At 36.2% G+C, this 19,321-nt stretch overlaps 1 protein-coding gene across 1 annotated transcript in view; it reads right to left on the bottom strand.

Annotated features, from left to right (window-relative positions):
• Window positions 1-268: 268 nt before the first annotated feature.
• Window positions 269-19,321, bottom strand: part of LOC101977349 (EEIG family member 2-like) — a 111,988-nt gene continuing 92,935 nt past the window's right edge. Inside the window, exons 2-3 of the transcript XR_013427965.1 lie at window positions 9,991-10,223; window positions 269-4,324 (exon numbers count right to left, since the gene is read on the bottom strand). The gene's annotated coding sequence lies outside the window, so the exon portion shown is untranslated. The remainder of the gene's footprint in view (window positions 4,325-9,990; window positions 10,224-19,321) is intronic.

The following is a 19,321-nucleotide window of genomic DNA, read 5'->3' as shown; positions in this document are numbered from 1 at the left end:
TATATTAATTTATATTATATTACATATCATTGTAAGGTAATTATATAATAATATAATTTCTATAATTAATAAGATAATAATACAATTATTATATTAGTATAATTTATATTAACACAATATATAAAACATATGGATAATATTATAATTATATATAAACAACTTATAATACATTATATAGTTATATGTAAATCTATAATGTGTTGTATATAATATATAATACATAATATATAATATATAAACATATTATAATTTAAATTATATAGTTTTGTTATTTGGCTTTAGATGTTTTAATGCTTCTGATACTGTTTTATCCCTTAGCTTTATCTGTACAAATTTTTATTTTATGACAGTTCCAAACTTTTAGTATTTTTTTTTAAATAACAAACATTTATTGGTCTTACTTATGGTAGAAAAAAAGTTCCTACACCAGATGTGCATGGCCCAATCATTAAATTGAACATTTCTGAGGTGAACACATATTCTGACCTATATTTTTATATCCAGTTTTTAAAGATAGCCAATTCCTCCTCTCTCTCTTCCCCAAAACATGTGAGCAACTGCTAATGCAAAGCAGTAAACAGCCACTTGGGCTTATACCATTTTCAACTCCAATCTGTGCTGAAGATTCCAATTACATTCAAGACTTAAGTTCTCTCAGTTTTCTCCTAATGAAAGTTCTGAGTCCAGTATTTACAATATTACAGCACTAGCAGATCAGTGTCTTCAACTCATCTCTTTCTGCTCTATCCTCTTCACCAGTTGGGGGAGGGCCTACACTTCCATAGAATTTGCTGCTAATTGGATGAACAATTTCTTCTAGTTCCTTCTTTTTAGTTTTGAAGTCTTCAATGTCAGCTTCTTGGTGGCTTTCCAGCCATTCAATCTTTTTCTCTACAGCTTTTTCCATGGTCCCCTTATCTTCAGAGGAAAGTTTGCCTCTCAACTTTTCTTTATCTCCAATCTGATACTTTAGAGAGTAGGCATAGCTTTTCAACTCATTCCTACTATCAGTGTGCTTCTTGAGACTTTTGTCTCCCTCAGCAAACTTCTCAACATCATTAACCATCTTTTCAATTTCTTCAAGTGTCAGGCAATTTTGGTCATTGGTAATTGTAATCTTATTTTTGTTCTCTGTACCTCTGTCTTCAGCTGTCACCCAAAGAATAACATTGACATGTATCTCAAAAGTGACTTCAATCTGGGGGACCCCACAGGAGGAATTCCAGTGAGATCAAATGTACCCGGAAGGTGGTTGTCTTTTTTCATGGGTCCTTTACCTTCATAGACTTTGATTGGAATGGTGGGTTGCTTATCAGAAGCTGTAAAAAAGATCTGAGACTACTTGGTGGGTACCACAGTGTTCCTTGGTATCACTTTGGTCATGACACCTCCCACAGTTTCAATACAAAATGTCAGGAGACATACATCAAGCAGAGCAAGGTCACCTGTATCTTGGTCATCAGAGAGTACACCAGCCTGGACAGTGTCGCCATATGCAACAGCCTCATCTGGGTTTATGCCACAGAATGGCTCCTTGCCATTGAAGAACTCTTTAACAAGTTGCTGAATCTTTGGAATTTGACTAAACCACCAACAAGAACAATCTCATCAATATTAGACTTCTACAAGTCAGAATCCTCCAGTACTTTCTGAACAGGCTTCATGGTAGACCAGAACAGGACCATGTTTTCTCTTCAAATTTTGCCTGAGTCAGGATTTCAGAAATGTCTTCTCCTTCATAGAAGAACTCAATTTTAATTCTTACTTAATGTTGGGAAGACAGGGCCACTTGGCCTTTTCTACTTCATGCTGGAGTTTCTGCACAGCTGTATTTTCCTTCCTACCATATTTGCCAGTCTTCTTTTTGTACAGCCTGATGAAAATTTCCATAACACGCTGGTCAAAGTCTTCTTCACCTCGATGAGTATCTCTATTGGTGGCCATAACTTTGAAGACATCAAATTGTCAATGGGGAGAAGAGACACATAGAAGGTTCCACCACTCAGATCAAACACCAGGATGTTCTTCTTTTCCTCCCTCTTATCAAGGCAATAAGCAATAGCAGCTGCTGTAGGCTCATTGATGATCCTCATAACATTCAGGCCAGCAATAGTTCCAGCATCTTTGGTTGCTTGCCACTGGCATCATTAAAATAGACTGGTTCAGTAACAATTGCATGGGTAACCTTCTTCACAAATAAGCCTCCTCCGCAGTCTCTTTCATTTTAGTGAGAATCATAGCAGAGATTTCTTCTGGAGCAAATGTTTTAATTTGCCCACCTCCAATATCAACCTGAATGTATGGTTTATGTTTCTCTTCAAACACTTTGAAAGGCAAGAACTTAATGTCTTGCTGCAAAGAAGGGTCATTCCCATTGCTGCCAATGAGCTGCTGGGCATCAAAGACCATCTTCTCAGGATTGGAGGTGAGCTGGTTCTTGACTGTATCGCTGATGATCAGACATTCTTCTTTAGGGGTGAAGAGCACATTAGACAGCCTGATGTGGTTGCCCTGATCATGGGAGATGATCTCCAGTGGCCATTCTTGAATACCTCGATGCAGGAGTAAGTATTCCCCAGGTCGATGCCCAGCACGGTACCCACGTCGTTTTTTGTCATCATCCTCAGCCGTGCTGCACAGAGCAGCAGCAGAACCACGGCCACCAGAGAAAGCTTCATCTTGCCCTAGCTGTTGGCCACTTGCTCTCCTCAGCAGACAGCCAGAAGTCCCAGGCAATGCAGCAACAGGCTGCAGCTGAGAGGAGTGAGGATATAGGTCTTTCACACTCGAGATGCCTCAACTCTGTCAGTCTGTGTTGTCTTTGTCAATGTCTCAAACTTTTTAGTATTGAAGTGCATTTTCTTTCTACAATGATATTAATTACCATAAGTAAAAATTGACAAGTAGAATGCTAGTAAACACAGATTTGCAAGCTTTTAGGCCACTATGTAAATATTGAAAAGTTAAGTGAATTGCCAATGCTTCCATACATGCTATAACAACACAAGTCGTCAAAGATGCACTAGACCATTATGTGGAAGAAAATATATTCATACCCAATCAAGATTTTTCAGGAACTTTCATTCAGAAGCATTTTATGAATCAGCACCAGGTTTTCTCCAAAATAAAGCTCATTTTTCCCTACTGCCCCTATTTGTTGAGAGCAATATTATACATTAAAGATGCATTTACATGAATCATTTTATAGAGAAAATTATTTTAAATTTAAAATTATGATACTTATTTTATGCATAACCTCAAAAACACAGAATTTAAAGACAATACCAGTGAGGCACTATCATTCTATATGACTAAAACACTACCATTCTATATGACTAGCAAACAAAATTCAAGGCAAAAAGGCAAAATATACACTTTGGCAATCCTATACAAAAGGGGTTCTTTCACTGAATTCTTTCATAAAATAAACGCAATACATAAAAATGAAACAAGAAAAAGAAAAAGTGAATTTTGTCAACCCTACACAAACTGTGGCATTTCAAATTCAAGGTCTTGACTCTCTTCCATTTGTTTTAGCCTGAGTCCCTGGCACATTGGATTCATTTCAGGCAGGCGGAGCTCCTCAGAGTTCTCTTTAGGCTCAGCAGCTGGCTTCAAAGCATAAGCTGATGTGCTGTCTGCCTCTGGAACATCTTTCTCCACATGACTCAGGGGAGTAAGAGCTGTACTAGGAGGCACTGCTGCTGAAGGTGAAGCTGGTCTCTCCTCAGTCCCCCTGACTTTGCTGGTCAGGGTAGGTGGTTTGTTGTCCCGACTTGGGATTGCAGTATTCTGGGTGCTCTTGCCGGAGAAAAACGGTGAGAATGAAAAGACATTCTCACTGATATTTCTCTTGCTGAACTGGCTGGCATGTTGGGCTGTGTGTCATCATTGGAATGGTCAACACTAACCTTGATGCTCATTGTGACATTTTCCTGGAGTACACTTGGCACAATCACTGCACTCATGCCAGTTAAGTTCTTTGGTTCACATTGTTGTCCCTGAGTTTTTTGTGGAATCTGCTGATCAAAACCATTAAATTTGGAGCCAACAGAAGTAGGGGTATCTTTTCTATTAAGTCCTTCAAAGGTAAGATTTTGGCAAAACTTGTCTGAATTGACATTTCCCACGTTTCTGCTGTTTTTCTCATTAGGAGAGCTTGCAAGATGGAACCTATCTATAGGCAAAGAGAAAGATCTGATCTTGGTGCTTGGCATAGGCCTCTGTATATCATTTGTTGTCACACTAGATTTCAGACTAAGTGGTTTCGTGGTTTTACATGTATTGTCCATCCTTTGTGATGGTGATTTAAGTTCCTTGTGATCTGAAAAAGAAGAGATTTTTTTTAACTTTATGGAGCTTGGTTAATAAGGAAGTGTGGTTATTTATTGATGGGCATTCTCTCAAACAACAGAGTCTTACATATTTTTCCAACATTATTTTCTCAATTATCTATGAAGAGGAATTAAAAATCCATACAATATTAAAGGCACATTTTTAATTAAAGAATTACTTTTAAAAATTTATCTTAATAAAACTAATAGTCACAAATCACATAAAATTTTTTTAAAAAAACACTTCCTATAGTAACTGTTTTAATATACTACCCATGAATGAATATATTCTGGGTTAATACGTTCCTGATTTCAACAGGCAGACAATGGTAACTCTAGAACAGTAACACTATTCTGTACACCGAGAAATGCCATGTCCTGTATCCCAAGGACTTTGTCTGTCACTTAATATGCTTTCCAAATACATTCTGTCCATACTGAGGGCAACACACCAGAGAGGACTTAAATGCTCTCTCAGCTGATCCACTAATACATGGCAACATTCTCTGAACAAAGGAAGATTTAAGAGCTGTCAAAATTGCCATTGTGCTACTGGTCCTGGAGACTCCAGATTTACCTCCTTCTCTTTCTCCTCTAGTCTGGTCCCAAGGTCCCTGTTTTCTCCCCTAGAACCCTAGCATCTCACACTCTGTCTTTGCTGCATATACCCCATAAGCTCCTGTTGCTAGAAAAGTGCATTTCTCTGGCCATGATCCTCATTTCACTGCTGTGAAACATCAGAAAACTGTGTGCCTTGCCACGGGTCTGATGGCTTTCCAACAGCCCTGTTCATAGCCCACAGTCCTCATTCTTGTCACCTGGTCCTTCTCCCATATCATTGAGTGGTGGTTTACAGACAGGTGCACATGAGCATCACTTGCAGGTCATCATCTCATCTGACCTCCTTCTTCACCTGAGGCTTCTGGCCTTTCTTCCCTGGTTCCCAGGCAGTGCTCACGTGATTTGCTGTCCTGGGCCCTTCTCCACATTGATAGAAGGGAGCTGAGCCATTGTGGTTGGATGGAAACCACTAGAATATATTTACAGTCCTGCAGAACTTCTAGCACCACTTCTAGCTGCCTGGGTGCTGTCTCAGCCCCTGCTCCAGTTCTGTCCTGGGAAAGCCTAGTGCACTAGCCCTACCTGCCTTCTTCTGTCAAGACAAACTCCTATGTCGAGATATGTTGGCATGTGGTGTTTACGATCTTATAAAGAAAAGGCTCAGAATTACCTGGTATGTAATGAAAACTTCAAATATATTAAAATTATTTATTGTTATTACTATACCTACCTGGGAATCCAATTTCATTGGACAGCGAAACAAGATTTCATTTAGGAATGATAAAGAATGAGGTTCAAATCCTGAATCAATAATATTTTAGAGACATGACACATGGCATTATTTACCTTCCTCACTCAGACTGTTAGCTATGGCTTAAATGAGTCCAAGGTTCATAGCACAGAAGTGCTAATAAGATCAAATCAGATAAATTGAATCAGTGAGTCCAGTGCTTTTCTTTTCAGAGAGGTAATGGACTGTCTTTGTTTTCAGACTTTCTCAGGCTACACTAATTGATATTTTATTAATTTTATATATCAATTTTAACATTTATGGCTATATATTGAAAAATTTAGATTTAGCTCTACTAAAGCAGTAATGAATGAAAGTTTTTCAACTCCCTTATGAGAAAACATTCACTGAAATCAAATGGTCAAAAAACAGTGAACAAAAAGACTGGAGCCAAGAAAATAGAAGACATGTATGCTTAATGTGCTGAAGTTAGGCCACAGGTAAAGGGACATCAATGAATTTTAGTCTATTTTTTTGAGTTTCGGGAGTCCAGTTTCTTTTTCCTGCTTTGATTTTAATTGATGACAAAGAAGTAAAGGTGAAAACAAATTTCAGAAAGAGAACAAAAATAATTTATTTATTTCAAGATATCTTTTTACAAGAAAGAAACAAAGCATTTTAATGACATTCATTAAACTTTCTGAATGGCTAGAAAAGTTAACTAATAAAGCCTTGAAGTTTGAACTTACCTCAATTTAAAACACCTTGTTTTTTTTTAAAGTAAGAGTATTGTAAATGGACACAATATTTTTATCTTTATTCATTTGTTTTATATGGTACTGAGGATCCAACTCATGGCCTCAGAGATTCCAAGGCAAGCATTTTACCACTGAGCTAAAAGCCCAGGCCTCACCTTGGTTTTTAATCATGACTTCTTGGCAAGGTTTGAAATATGCAAACATATATGTTACATGACCAATGAGACATGCATCCCATTTTTCCAATGCATTTCACTTGCATTCTGATTTCTCAAATGATATAGTCAATTCATAATTTTTAATTTCAATATCTGCAGAGTGGATATCCTATTGATACAAGAAAAGTTTTAAACTAAAAGCAAAACACATCTCAAAACAAACAGTTCAAAGACTATTAACTTGTTAAAATAAACATCACAATTTTAATGCAATTCTGTAATGGTCAAAACTCACTTTCTTTGTAGAAAAATATTGTGACTTTGTGGAATGCTCTGTTGATATTACAGGTTTGGAAGGAGGGCTTTTATCCACCAGAGGTGCAACAACATCAGTACTAGATGAAATATTTTGTGGCTCCAGGGACCCATTGAAGATCATCTGTGCATTGGTAATGAGAAAATCTAACAAAAGGGCCTGATTGCCATATGCAACAAGGGAGGAGGAGATTGAACAAGGAGTGGTTGTAGGCCTGGGCTTCATCAGACAGGGTCCAAATACCACACCCAAGTTTTTTGAGTTCATCAGATTTTCATTAGAATGGACTACAACCCTTAAAAGAAGAACACATAAAGTGTATGGGATTTGCCTAACAGAGGTCCTTAATTGTAGTTTACTATGACTTGAGAAGGATGGAGATAATGTGGGCTATAGAAAACTATAAAACATTTGTCAAGGGTTAAGTTTAGTGGGTATAGGGAAAGAATTCTTTGTTTCATTATGATACTTACCACACACCAAACTGAGTTTCAGAGTACTATATTAGGATAAAATGCATGTAAGTAGAAGGAACTACTGAACTCAGAAAAACATCCCTAAAAATTGCTCCATCTTTGTATGTGGGATATATTCCCCATTTCTTATACTGGAAACTGAAAAATCACTGTCAATTTCTCTTTCACTGCCCAGTTAGTTTTCTTTTTCTAAAAAAAAATAATTTTTACGTAGAGATGGACACAATACCTTTATTTTATTTATTTATTTTTATGCAGTGCTGAGTATCAAACTCAGTGTCTCACATGTGCTAGGTAAGTGTTTTATCACTAGCCACACTCCCAGCTGCCCACACCTAGTTTTCTAGCCTAAATGATTCTCCTGAACATCTCTCTGTTCTATTGACACTATCAATGTTCTGGTTTTACTTCAAACACTCTCAGCTTGTTATTTCTATGACTATCTAAGAAAATCTGTGTCTCCCTGGTTTAGCTATCAGGATGATACTAGATTTATCTATGGGTAAAAAAGCTGTGAGATATATATAGTGAATATATCTATATATTCACTATATATATACATATATATATATATATATAAAATCAGATAAATGGAATCAGTGAGTCCAGTGCTTTTGTTTGCAGAAAGGTAATGGACTGTCTTTGTTTTCAGACATGTGCTAGACATGGGAGGAGGACTTTTGCTATTTGTCTTTCAGAGGATTCATCACTGATGTATAGAAATGCATTTGATTTATGAGTATTAATTTTATATCCTGCTACTTTGCCAAATTCATTTATTATTCTAGAAGTTTTCTGGTGAAGATTTTGGATCCTCCAAGTATAAAAATATGTCATTGGCAAAGAATGATAATTTGAGTTCTTCTTTTCCTATTCATATTTCCTTGAATTTCTTTCATCTAATTGCTCTGGCTAGAGTGGCAAGAATTATGTTGAACAATTTTTAGATGGAATGCTTCCAATTTTTCTTCATTTAGAATGATGTTATCCTTAGGTTTAGCATAGAGAGCTTTTACTATGTTGAGGTATATTCCTACTACCCCTAGTTTTTCTAATAATTTGAACATGAAAAGGTACTGTATTTTGTCAAATGCTTTCTCTGCATCAATTTATATAATCACAGTATTTTTCTCTTTAAGTTTAATGATGTGATGAATTACATTTATTGATTTCTGTATGTCAAACTAACCTTGCATCCCTGGAATACACAACTTGATCATGGTGCATTGTTTTTATCATATGTTTTTGTATGTGATTTGCCAGAATTTTAATGAGAACTTTTGCATCTATGTTCATCAGGTATATGGGTCTGAAATTTTCTTTCCTTGATGTGTCTCTGGCTGGTTTGGGTATCCGGGTGATACTAGCTACACAGAATGAGTTTGAAAGGGTTTCCTTCTTTTCTATTTCATGGAATAATTTGAAGCCCTTCAAGATATGAATAGTTAAAAAACTGTGGTATATATACACAATGGACTATTACTCAGCATTACAAGAGAATGAAATAATGGCATTTACAGGTAAATGAATGGAGTTGATGAATATCATGAAGTAAGCCAATCCCCCAAAATCAAAGGCCAAAATTATCTCTGATAAATAAATGTTGATACATAATTGGGTCTCTGGGGATGTAGGAACATGGATTGGGCTCAGGAGAGGGAAGGAAGAGGAGGGGTATGGGGTAGGAAAGATGGTGGAATGAGAGGAACATCATTACCCTAATGTGGCACATGTGGTATGACTCTACATCATGTACAGAGAAATGAAAATTTGTGCTCCATTAGTGTACAATGAATTGAAAAGCATTTTGCTGTCATGTATAACTGATTTGAACTAATAATTTTCTTAATTTTTCTTTTATTTATTTGTATGTGGGGCTGATGTTGGAACACAGGGCCCTGCACACCTTGCACATGCTCTACTGCTGAGCCACAATTCCAGCCACAACAAATAAATTTTAAAAAAATTTAAAAAGGGTATCTTAATTGCTTACAGAAAGGTCTAGCAGGCAAATCTAAATATGTGAAATTCCTGATTCCAAGTTATTTAGTGGGTATAAAAACAATATGGTCAACTCATCTGCCAGGGAGGTAAGATTTTTTTATCAAGTCTCTAGGAAGGGTAGCACAGTTCCTGCTACTGCTTGCTATATTGTAGGCTAATGAAATCAAATTTTCTAAATGTAAAATGCTTTCTTGTGTCTCCATGTTTATTACTCTCTGCCTCATATGCTCTTCTGCACATTCACTTTCAAATCACCCCTCAGTTCCTAAAATCAGACACAAGGCCTTTTGCCTCTTCTGCTCTATCCCTACCCCCAAACTACTTCTGCATGCCTACAAGCTGTGCACAACTACTAGAAAAAGGATGATGGTGAACTGTGGTTATATACAGATCGGTACACTAATATGATGAGCCCACAAATAGCAGAAACCCTATGTTTCCATCCTAGTTTCACCAGCCAGAGCCTGGCACACAAGAGCCACCTGAGGGTACCATGTTTGCTGCATGAACATGTATTCAATGTCTCTCTCTCCCAACACATAATAAAAACATCCTAAAAATTATTTTGAAAATCATACCACAACAACATAAATGTACTGAACACTATTGCCCTGTTAAATTAAAAATGGTTAAGATGGTATAAAAATTCTTACCTCTTAAGATAGACAATAAGGAAATGTAGAGTGTCAAAATTGGACGGTGGCAATTGTCTTATAAGTTCCTTGGTTTTGAGAAGAATTTGGTTGATTTCCATACACATATTTGGAGATGTGTTGTCTTCAGACTTGTCCCTTTTGGTGTCCTGTTCTTGGTTAATATGTTGGATGACATTTGCAAGCTTTATAAATTCCTGGTACCATTGGAATAATACCAATAGTGCTGGTAGCTAAAGAAACAAAATAATATTAAAAATACATTTGGGATGAGGTTGTGGCTCAGAGGTAGAGTGTTTGCCTAGCACATATGAGGTCCTGGGTTTGATCCTCAGCACCACATAAAAATTAATAAATAAAATAAACATATTGCATTCCACTACAACCAAAAACTAAATATTTTGAAAAAGCTCATCTGCCTGTTTTCTTTGTTAAAGTCAACTATAAGTGAGAATTACTCAAATAATTTAGCATGTCCCTTTAGATTAACAAAATCTAAAGTCACTCTGTATTTACTGATATCTTTTTTAGTACTGGGGATTGAACCTCGGACATCAAGCATGCTATGCAAGCACTCTAGTACTGAGCTTCATCCCTGCCCATAAAATAAAATATATATGTTTGGTAGAGAAGTGACTTAGAAAGCAAATCAAAATCTTGACTATAAATTATATTTATGTTAATAACAAATTAATAGATAATAAGTGAAATTCTAAACTTTAAATGAAGTTTAAACTTTAAGCTTCATTATGGGATTTTAAAACATTTCATCTCTATCCTAAACACATTATATTCACATATGCCCCCCAAATAGCATAATCTTCAGCTGTTTTATTGGAACAAACATAGAATAGTGCACAAAATCTATAAAATAAATCAGACCCATGGATTTTATGAGTAAGGGGTAAAAATACCAAAGTGCTAAAGGGCATAGATTTTACTTGGGCAAAAATGAAGATCAGCACAAGATAATATGACCTACAAAACATACTATCAACATCTCAAGAAACTTTAAAACAGGATGATTTGCCATGAATAGATCAAAAGAAAAAGTTCTTACAACAAAAATCCACTGCCATAATGAATTTCAATGTTTCTATTGATCTACAATAGAAAATTCAGTGAACCGTTAGCTACCTGATGTCTTATAAAATCTGTAGAAAGTTAGAGTGTTGCCCTGTGATCAGTTTCTATCTTCACCACTCTGGGATCTGAAGCAACTCACTTCACCTCTTGGAGCTTTAGGTCAAAGAGTCAGATAAAGGCTACTCTCTAACACTATTGCAAGAATTGAGCACACTTTCCCAAATGAAAGTCTTAGACATACAAAATTCCTCAACAGAATGTAAGTTTATTGTATTGGAGCCAATTCATCTCCTCTCCCTGACTGACTAAACAAGATTAAGGATGACACATTATGAGACTTATAGTCATTCAAAGGTATCAACCTCCATTTCTCAGTTGAAGGGTCTGTAGAATGTAATTAAAGCATTATCAAAGCTTTCCTGGGCTAACATTGTAGATCCAGCAATTTATACTTAATTTTTTCCCTCCTGCAATTCCACTAAAATTCAGTAAGCTCATAAAAACTAGGAAAATAGAGAAAATAAAAAGCAACAATTCACAAGTAGAAAAGCATATGAATAAGTCCTGATGCAGCATTTCCAAGAGAACTGACACTTTGTCACTCAACATGATTTTCAGAATCCTAAAGGGACATGAACAATCACTACCAGGTCCTCTGATCTTGGGTTAGGTTGCAGGCGGGCCAGCTGAGAAAGCTTAGCTCTTTATAGAATCCTGTTTCCACTCCATGTACTAGAGCAATCTCTGTTCTAAAACTCTGGAAAAATTTTCTCTGGGCAATGGGATATAGAGGCTCTCTGAATCGAGGCAATGCCAAACATAAGATACAGAGAGGTAACTGTCTTCAAATGGGGATATGTTGGCTATATGCACACTGAAAGCACAGATTCTACAGTCTTAGTAACCCTGGTTCCCACTGTATTGGTACTGTATCTCTAGGAAAGGAAAAACAAAACAAAAAAAAAAAAAACCTTTCCTGGGGGACTGAGGTTGAGGCTCATTGTAGTGCACTCATCTAGCATGTGTGAGGCACTAGGTTTGATTCTCAGCACCACATAAAAATAAATAAATTAATTAAAAATATTGTTTCCATCTACAATTAAATAAAATGCCTTCTCAGGAGTATCACAGCAGTGCCAGAACAGGGAACTAGAGACATGTAGTCAGGCATATACCAAGCAGTCCACCTAAACCACTTTATACTAAAGTTCAGTTTTTAAAAAGCCTTGATGTGTTCAAGTGCTTCCAAAGCTATTTCAAATCCAAACTCTAATATATCTAGGCACCATGAAAGACAAAATTCAAAATGAGTAGAAAAAGAACAAATTGAAGATCTAAAATGATACTGTCAATATGCTGGCAACTAGTCAGATATGGTGAAAGAGTACTGGAAATGCAACTGATCTGTATTTAGATGTGCACTAAATAAAAAATAGATAGCAGATTTAGAAGAAAAAGATATGAAATACAAATAAATAAAGAAACAAAATACCTCATAATTTAAAAAACTAGATATTCAAAATATTCAATGATATATTAAAATTTGCTCACTTTATTTTTAATTTTTATGTTGCTATAGAAAATTTAATGTTATATATGAGGGTCACATTGTATTTCTACAGAGGTTAGAGGCCAAATAGAGAAAATAATCCTTAATAAGAAAAATTTATAGATATCCACAATAAAAGAGCATCATAGAATCATTTAAAAATTTAATCAAAGGAACAGAAAATCAGACTTCTTGAATATTAAAACATGATCTCACAATTGGAGTTATTTACTTATTCAAGAAGAAAAAGACAAGAAAATGTCTTAGAAGGTTTTTGAAGGAAAAAAGAACAATAAAGAATAGTTAAGGGAATGGAAGAAAAAGTATGCTTGCCAAGCAAGTGCAAGACCCTGAATTTTTAATACCCACAAGTACAAACATCAAATTTATAAATATTTATATGTGTGTTTGTGTATGTATATACACACACACACATCTCCACAGAAGAGCTTCAAGTACAAAGGTGGAAGAATGGCAATAAAAATCAAGAAAAGTTCCAAGAACTAAAGTGCTCACAACTGAAGGAGCTCATGGAGTGGCCAGAATACTGGATGGAAATATATCTACATCAAAGTACATCATTATAACATCTTAGAGAGAGCTGCCAAGTGTGCCTGCAAGGTAGGCAGACCTGCGACCAACCGGCAGAACAGGTCCAGTGTTCCGCCGGTGTGGTAGACAAATCACTCCAATTGGAGGAAAGGCAGAGCCGCAGCCCATGACTGCAAGGTAGGCAGACCTGTGACCGACCGGGATAACAGGCCCAGTGGCCTGCTTGCGTGGTAGACACATCACCCCGATTGGAGGAAGGGCCCAGCTTCCGCCTGCAAGGTAGGTAGACCGCGCTGTACCAGAGGAGGGGCCTAGAAGCCCGCAGGCCTAGTTGAAAAATCACCCCAATTGAAGGAGGGACACAGCCGCCGCCTGTGCCTGCAAGGTAGGCAGACCTGCAACCTGGAGAACAGGCCCAGAGGCCCGCCAGCATGGTAGACAGATCACCCCTATTGGAGGAGGGGAGCTACCATTGCCCGCAAGGTAGGCAGACCATGTGACACAGAGAAGGGGCCCAGCGGCCCACCAGTGTGATAGACAGACACCCCAATTTGGGGAGTAGCACAGCCGCCGCCTGTGACTGCAAGGGAGACTTTGCAACTACACAAGAGTAATATAAATATATGGGTGGAAAATTCAGTAACACAACAGTTTCACCAAGCAGAAAGAAATGCAAGCAGTATGAAAAGACAAGGAAAGAAAGGACCAAAAGCAATGCAGGTCAACTCAACTTTAGAAGAGGTAATATCTGCAGAAGATGGAATGTCAGATAAAGAATCCAGGATTTACATGCTTTAGATGATCTGGAGTCTCAAGGAAGACATTAAACAGCAAAATCAGACAATGAAATATCACTTCGACAATGAATTACATCAACAAATCCAAGGAGCAAAAGATCAACTATACAGGGAGATAGAGGTTATAAAAAAAAAACAAACAAACAGAAATCCTAGAAATGCAGGAAGCAATAAACCAAATTAAAAACTCAAATGAGAATACTATCAGCAGAGTAGAACACTTAGAAGATAGAACATCAGACAATGAAGACAAAGTATTTCAACTTGAAAAGAACATAGACAGCTCAGCAAGACTGTTAAGAAACCATGAGCAGAACATCCAAGAAATATGAGATAACATAAGTAGACCAAACTTAAGAGTCATTGGGATACAGGAAAGTATAGAGGTCCAATCCAAAGGAAAGAGCAATCTGTTCAATGAAATAATATGAGAAAACTTCCCAGACATGAAGAATGAGACAAAATCCCAAATCCTAGAAGCCTAGAGGATGCCAAATGTGCAAAAGCATAAGAGATAAACACATAGACACATTATAATGAAGATGCCCCAAATTACAAAATAAGGAGAGAATTTTAAAAGCTACAAGAGAAAGGAAGCAGATTACATTTAGGGGTAAACCAATCAGGATAACAGCTGATCTTTCAACACAGACTCTGAAAGCTAGAAGATCCTGGAACAACATATTTCAAATGCTGTAAAAAAATGAGTTCCAACCAAGAATTGTGTATTCAGCAAAATTAAGCTTCAGGGTGAAAGATGAAATTAAAAACTTCCACAATACACAAAAGTTAAAAGAATTTGCAGCTAGAAAACCATCTCTCCAAAACATCATTGACAAAACATTATAGGAAGAGGAAATGGAAAATAACAATGAAAACCAACAGTGGGAGGTAGTACAGTAAAGGGAGAAAATAATCAAAGAGGAAAAACAAACCATGTTAAGTAACATAAATAAACAAATATGGCTGGAAGAACAATCCATATCTCAATAGTAACCCTAAATGTTAATGGCTTAAACTCACCAATTAAGATACAAAGGCTAGTAGAATGGATTGCAAAACATGACCCAACAATATGCTGCCTACAGGAGACGCATTTGATAGGAAAAGACACACATAGACTGAAGGTGAAAGGTTGGGTAAAATCATATCACTCATATGAACTTCGAAAACAAGCAGGAGTGTCCATACTCATATCAAATAAAATAGATTTCAAGGCAAAGTTAAAAAAAAAAGGGATAAAGAGGGACACTACCTCCTGCTCAAGGGAACCATACACCAACAAGACATAAAATCTTAAATATATAAGCCCCAAACAATGGTACAGCTATGTTCATCAGACAAACTCTTCTCAAACTCAAGAGTCTAATAGACCACCATACAATAATTATGGGAGACGTCAACACACCTCTCTCACCACTGGACAGATCTTCCAAACAAAAGTTGAATAAAGAAACTATAGAAATCAGTAATACAATTAAAAACCTATACTTAATTGACATATATAGAATATACCACCCAACATCAAGCAGTGACATTTTTTTCTCAGCAGCACATGGATCCTTCTCAAAAATAGATCATATATTATGTCACAGGGCAACTCTTAGACAGTATAAAGGTGTAGAGATAATACCATGCATTTTATTTGATCATAATGGAATGAAATTGGAAATCCATGATAAAAGAAGGAAGGAAAAATCATGCATCACTTGGAGAATAAACAAGAGGTTACTGAATGATCAATGGGTTATAGAAGACATCAAGAAAGAAATTTAAAAAATTCTTAGAGATAAATGAAAACAGAGACACAACATATCGGAATCTATGGAACACAATGAAAGCAGTTCTAAGAGGAAAATTCATTGCTTGGAGTTCATTCCTTAAAAAAGAAAAAAAAACAACAAATAAATGTTCTCACACTTCATCACAAAACCCTAGAAAAATAAGAGCAAAACAACAGCAAATGTAGTATAAGCCAAGAAATAATTAAAATCAGAGCTGAAATTAATGAAATTGAAACAAAAGAAACAATTGAAAAAATTGAGAAAACTAAAAGTTTGTTTTTTGAAAAAATAAATAAGATCAACAAACCCTTAGCCATGCTAATGAAGAGAAGAAGAGAGAGAACTCAAATTACTAGCATACGGGATGAAAAAGGCAATATCACAACAGAAACTTCAGAAATACAGAAGATAATTAGAAATTATTTTGTATCTTTATACTCCAATAAAATAGAAGATAGTGAAGACATAGATAAATTTCTTAAGTCATATGATTTGCCCAGATTGAGTCAGGAGGATATAGACAACCCAAACAGACCAATATCAATTGAGGAAATAGAAGAAGCCATTAAAAGACTACCAACTAATTAAAGCCCAGGACCAGATAAGTATACAGCAAAGTTTTACAAAACCTTTAAAGAGAAACTAATACCAATACTTTTCAAGCTATTTCAGGAAATAGAAAAAAGACGGAGAACTTCCAAATTCATTCTACGAGGCCAACATCACCTTGATTCCTGAACCAGACAAAGACACTTCAAAGAAAGAAACTACAGACCAATATCTCTAATGAACCTAGATGCAAAAATCCTCAATAAAATTCTGGCGAATCGGATACAAAAACATATCAAAAAATTGTGCACCATGATCAAGTAGGATTCATCCCTCAGATGCAAGGCTGGTTCAATATACGGAAATCAATAAATATTATTCACCACATCAATAGACTTAAAGATAAGAACCATATGATAATCTCAATAGATGCAGAAAAAGCATTCCACAAATTAGAGCATCCCTTTATGTTCAAAACTCTAGAAAAACTAGGGATAACAGGAACATACCTCAACATTGTAAAAGCTATCTATGCTAAGCCTCAGGCTAGCATCATTCTGAATGGAGAATAAATGAAGGCATTCCCTCTAAAATCTGGAACAAGACAGGGATGCCCTCTCTCACCACTTCTGTTCAACATAGTTCTTGAAACACTGGCCAGAGCAATTAGACAGAGGAAAAAAATTAAAGGTAAAAAATAGGAAAAGAAGAAATTAAATTATCACTATTTGCAGGTGACATGATTCTATACCTAGCAGACCCAAAAGGATCTACAAAGAAACTATTAGAGCTAATAAATGAATTCAGCAAAGTGGCAGGATATAAAATCAACACACATAAATCAAAGGCATTCTGTGATATCAGCAACAAATCTTCTGAAATGGAAATGAGGACAACCACTGCATTCACAATATTTTCAAAAAAAATAAAATAAAATACTTGGTACTCAACCTAACAAAAGAGGTGAAAGACTTATACAATGAAAACTACAGAACCGTAAAGAGAGAAATAGAAGAAGATCTTAGAAGATGAAAAAATATACCCTGTTCATGGACAGGCAGAACTGACATCATCAAAATGGAGATATTACCAAAAGTTCTCTAGGTTTAATGCAATTCCAATCAAAATCCCAATGGCATTTCTTGTAGAAATAGATAAAGCAATCATGAAATTTATCTGGAAAAATAAAAGACCCAGAATAGCAAAAACAACTCTAAGCATGAAGTCTGAATCAGGCGGTATAGCAATACCAGACGTCAAACTCAACTACAGAGCAATAGTAACAAAAACAGCGTGGTACTGGTACCAAAACAGGCGGGTGGACTAATGGAACAGAATAGAGGACACAGAAACCAATCCACAAAATTACAACTATCTTATATTGATAAATGGGCTAAAAGAATGCAATGGAGGAAGGATAGCATCCTCAACAAAAGGTGCAGGGAAAACTGGAAATCCATATCCAACAAAATGAAACTGAATCCCTTTCTCTCACCATGCACAAAAGTTAACTCAAAATGGTTCAAGGAGCTTGATATCAAAACAGAGACTCTACGTCTCATAGAAGAAATAGTTGGCTTTACTTTACATATTGTGTTTTCGGGCTCCAAATTCCTTAATAGGACACCCATAGCACAAGAGTTAAAACAATAATCAACAAATAGACTTACTCAAACTAAAAAAAGTTTTTTTCTCAGCAAAATTAACAATAACAGAGGTAAATAGGGAGCCTACATCATGGGAACAAATCTTTACTCCTCACACTTTACATAGAGCCCTAATATCCAGAGTATACAAAGAACTCAAAAAATGAAACAATAAGAAAACCAATAACCCAATCAACAAATGGTCCAAGGACCTGAACAGACACTTCTCAGAGGAGGACATACAATCAATCAACAAGTACATGAAAAAATGCTCACCATCTCTAGCAGTCAGAGAAATACAAATCAAAACCACCCTAAGATACCATCTCACTCCAGTAAGATTGGCAGCCATTATGAAGTCAAACAACAAGTGCTGGTGTGGATGTGTGGAAAAGGGTACACTTGTACATTGCTGGTGAGACTGCAAATTGGTGTGGCCAATTTGAAAAGCAGTATGGAGATTTCTTGGAAATCTGGGAATGAAACCACCATTTGACTCAGCTTTTCCTCTTCTTGGTCTATTCCCTAAAGACCTAAAAAGAGCATAGTACAGGGATACTGCTACATCGATGTTCATAGCAGCACAATTAACAATAGTAAGACTGTGGCACCAACCCAGATGCCCTTCAATAGATGAATGGATAAAAAAAAATGTGGCATTTATACACAATGGAGTATTAATCTGCATTGAAAAAAGACAAAATCATGGAATTTGCAGGGAAATGGATAGCATTAGAGAAGATTATGCTAAGTGAAGCTAGCCAATCCCTAAAAAAGAAATGCCTAATGTCTTCTTTGATATAAGGAGAGTAATTAAGAACAGAGTTGGGAGGAAGAGCATGAGAAGAAGATTAACATTAAACAGGGACGAGAGGTGGGAGGAAAAGGGAGAGAGAAGGGAAATTGCATGGAAATGGAATATTATCATGGTTATACAAAATTACATACAAGAGGAAGTGAGGGGAAAAGGGAAAAAACAAGGGGGAGAAATGAATTACAGTAGATGGGGTAGAGAAACAAGATGGGAAGGAAGGGGAGAGGGGATAATAGAGGATAGAAAAGGCAGCAGAATACAACAGACACTAGTATGGCAATATGTAAATCAGTGGATGTGTAACATATGTGATTCTGCAATCTCTATATGGGGTAAAAATGGGAGTTCATAACCCACTTGAATCAAAGTGTGAAATATGATATGTCAAGAACTATGTAATGTTTTGAACAACCAACAATAAAAATAAAAAAATTATAAAAAAATAATAAAAATCTTAGAATAATGAGGGGGTGATGACATAATCTATACCAGTGAAAAATATGAAATATAAAATATTTTTGCTCTTTGCATTTGATGGTAGGTTTAGAATAAAA

Source organism: Ictidomys tridecemlineatus, chromosome 11 (assembly GCF_052094955.1).
Source record: "Ictidomys tridecemlineatus isolate mIctTri1 chromosome 11, mIctTri1.hap1, whole genome shotgun sequence".
In the NCBI taxonomy this organism is placed as follows: domain Eukaryota; kingdom Metazoa; phylum Chordata; class Mammalia; order Rodentia; family Sciuridae; genus Ictidomys; species Ictidomys tridecemlineatus.
The sequence above is the reverse complement of the archived record's forward strand: the minus strand, read 5'-3'. Positions and strand labels throughout refer to the sequence as shown.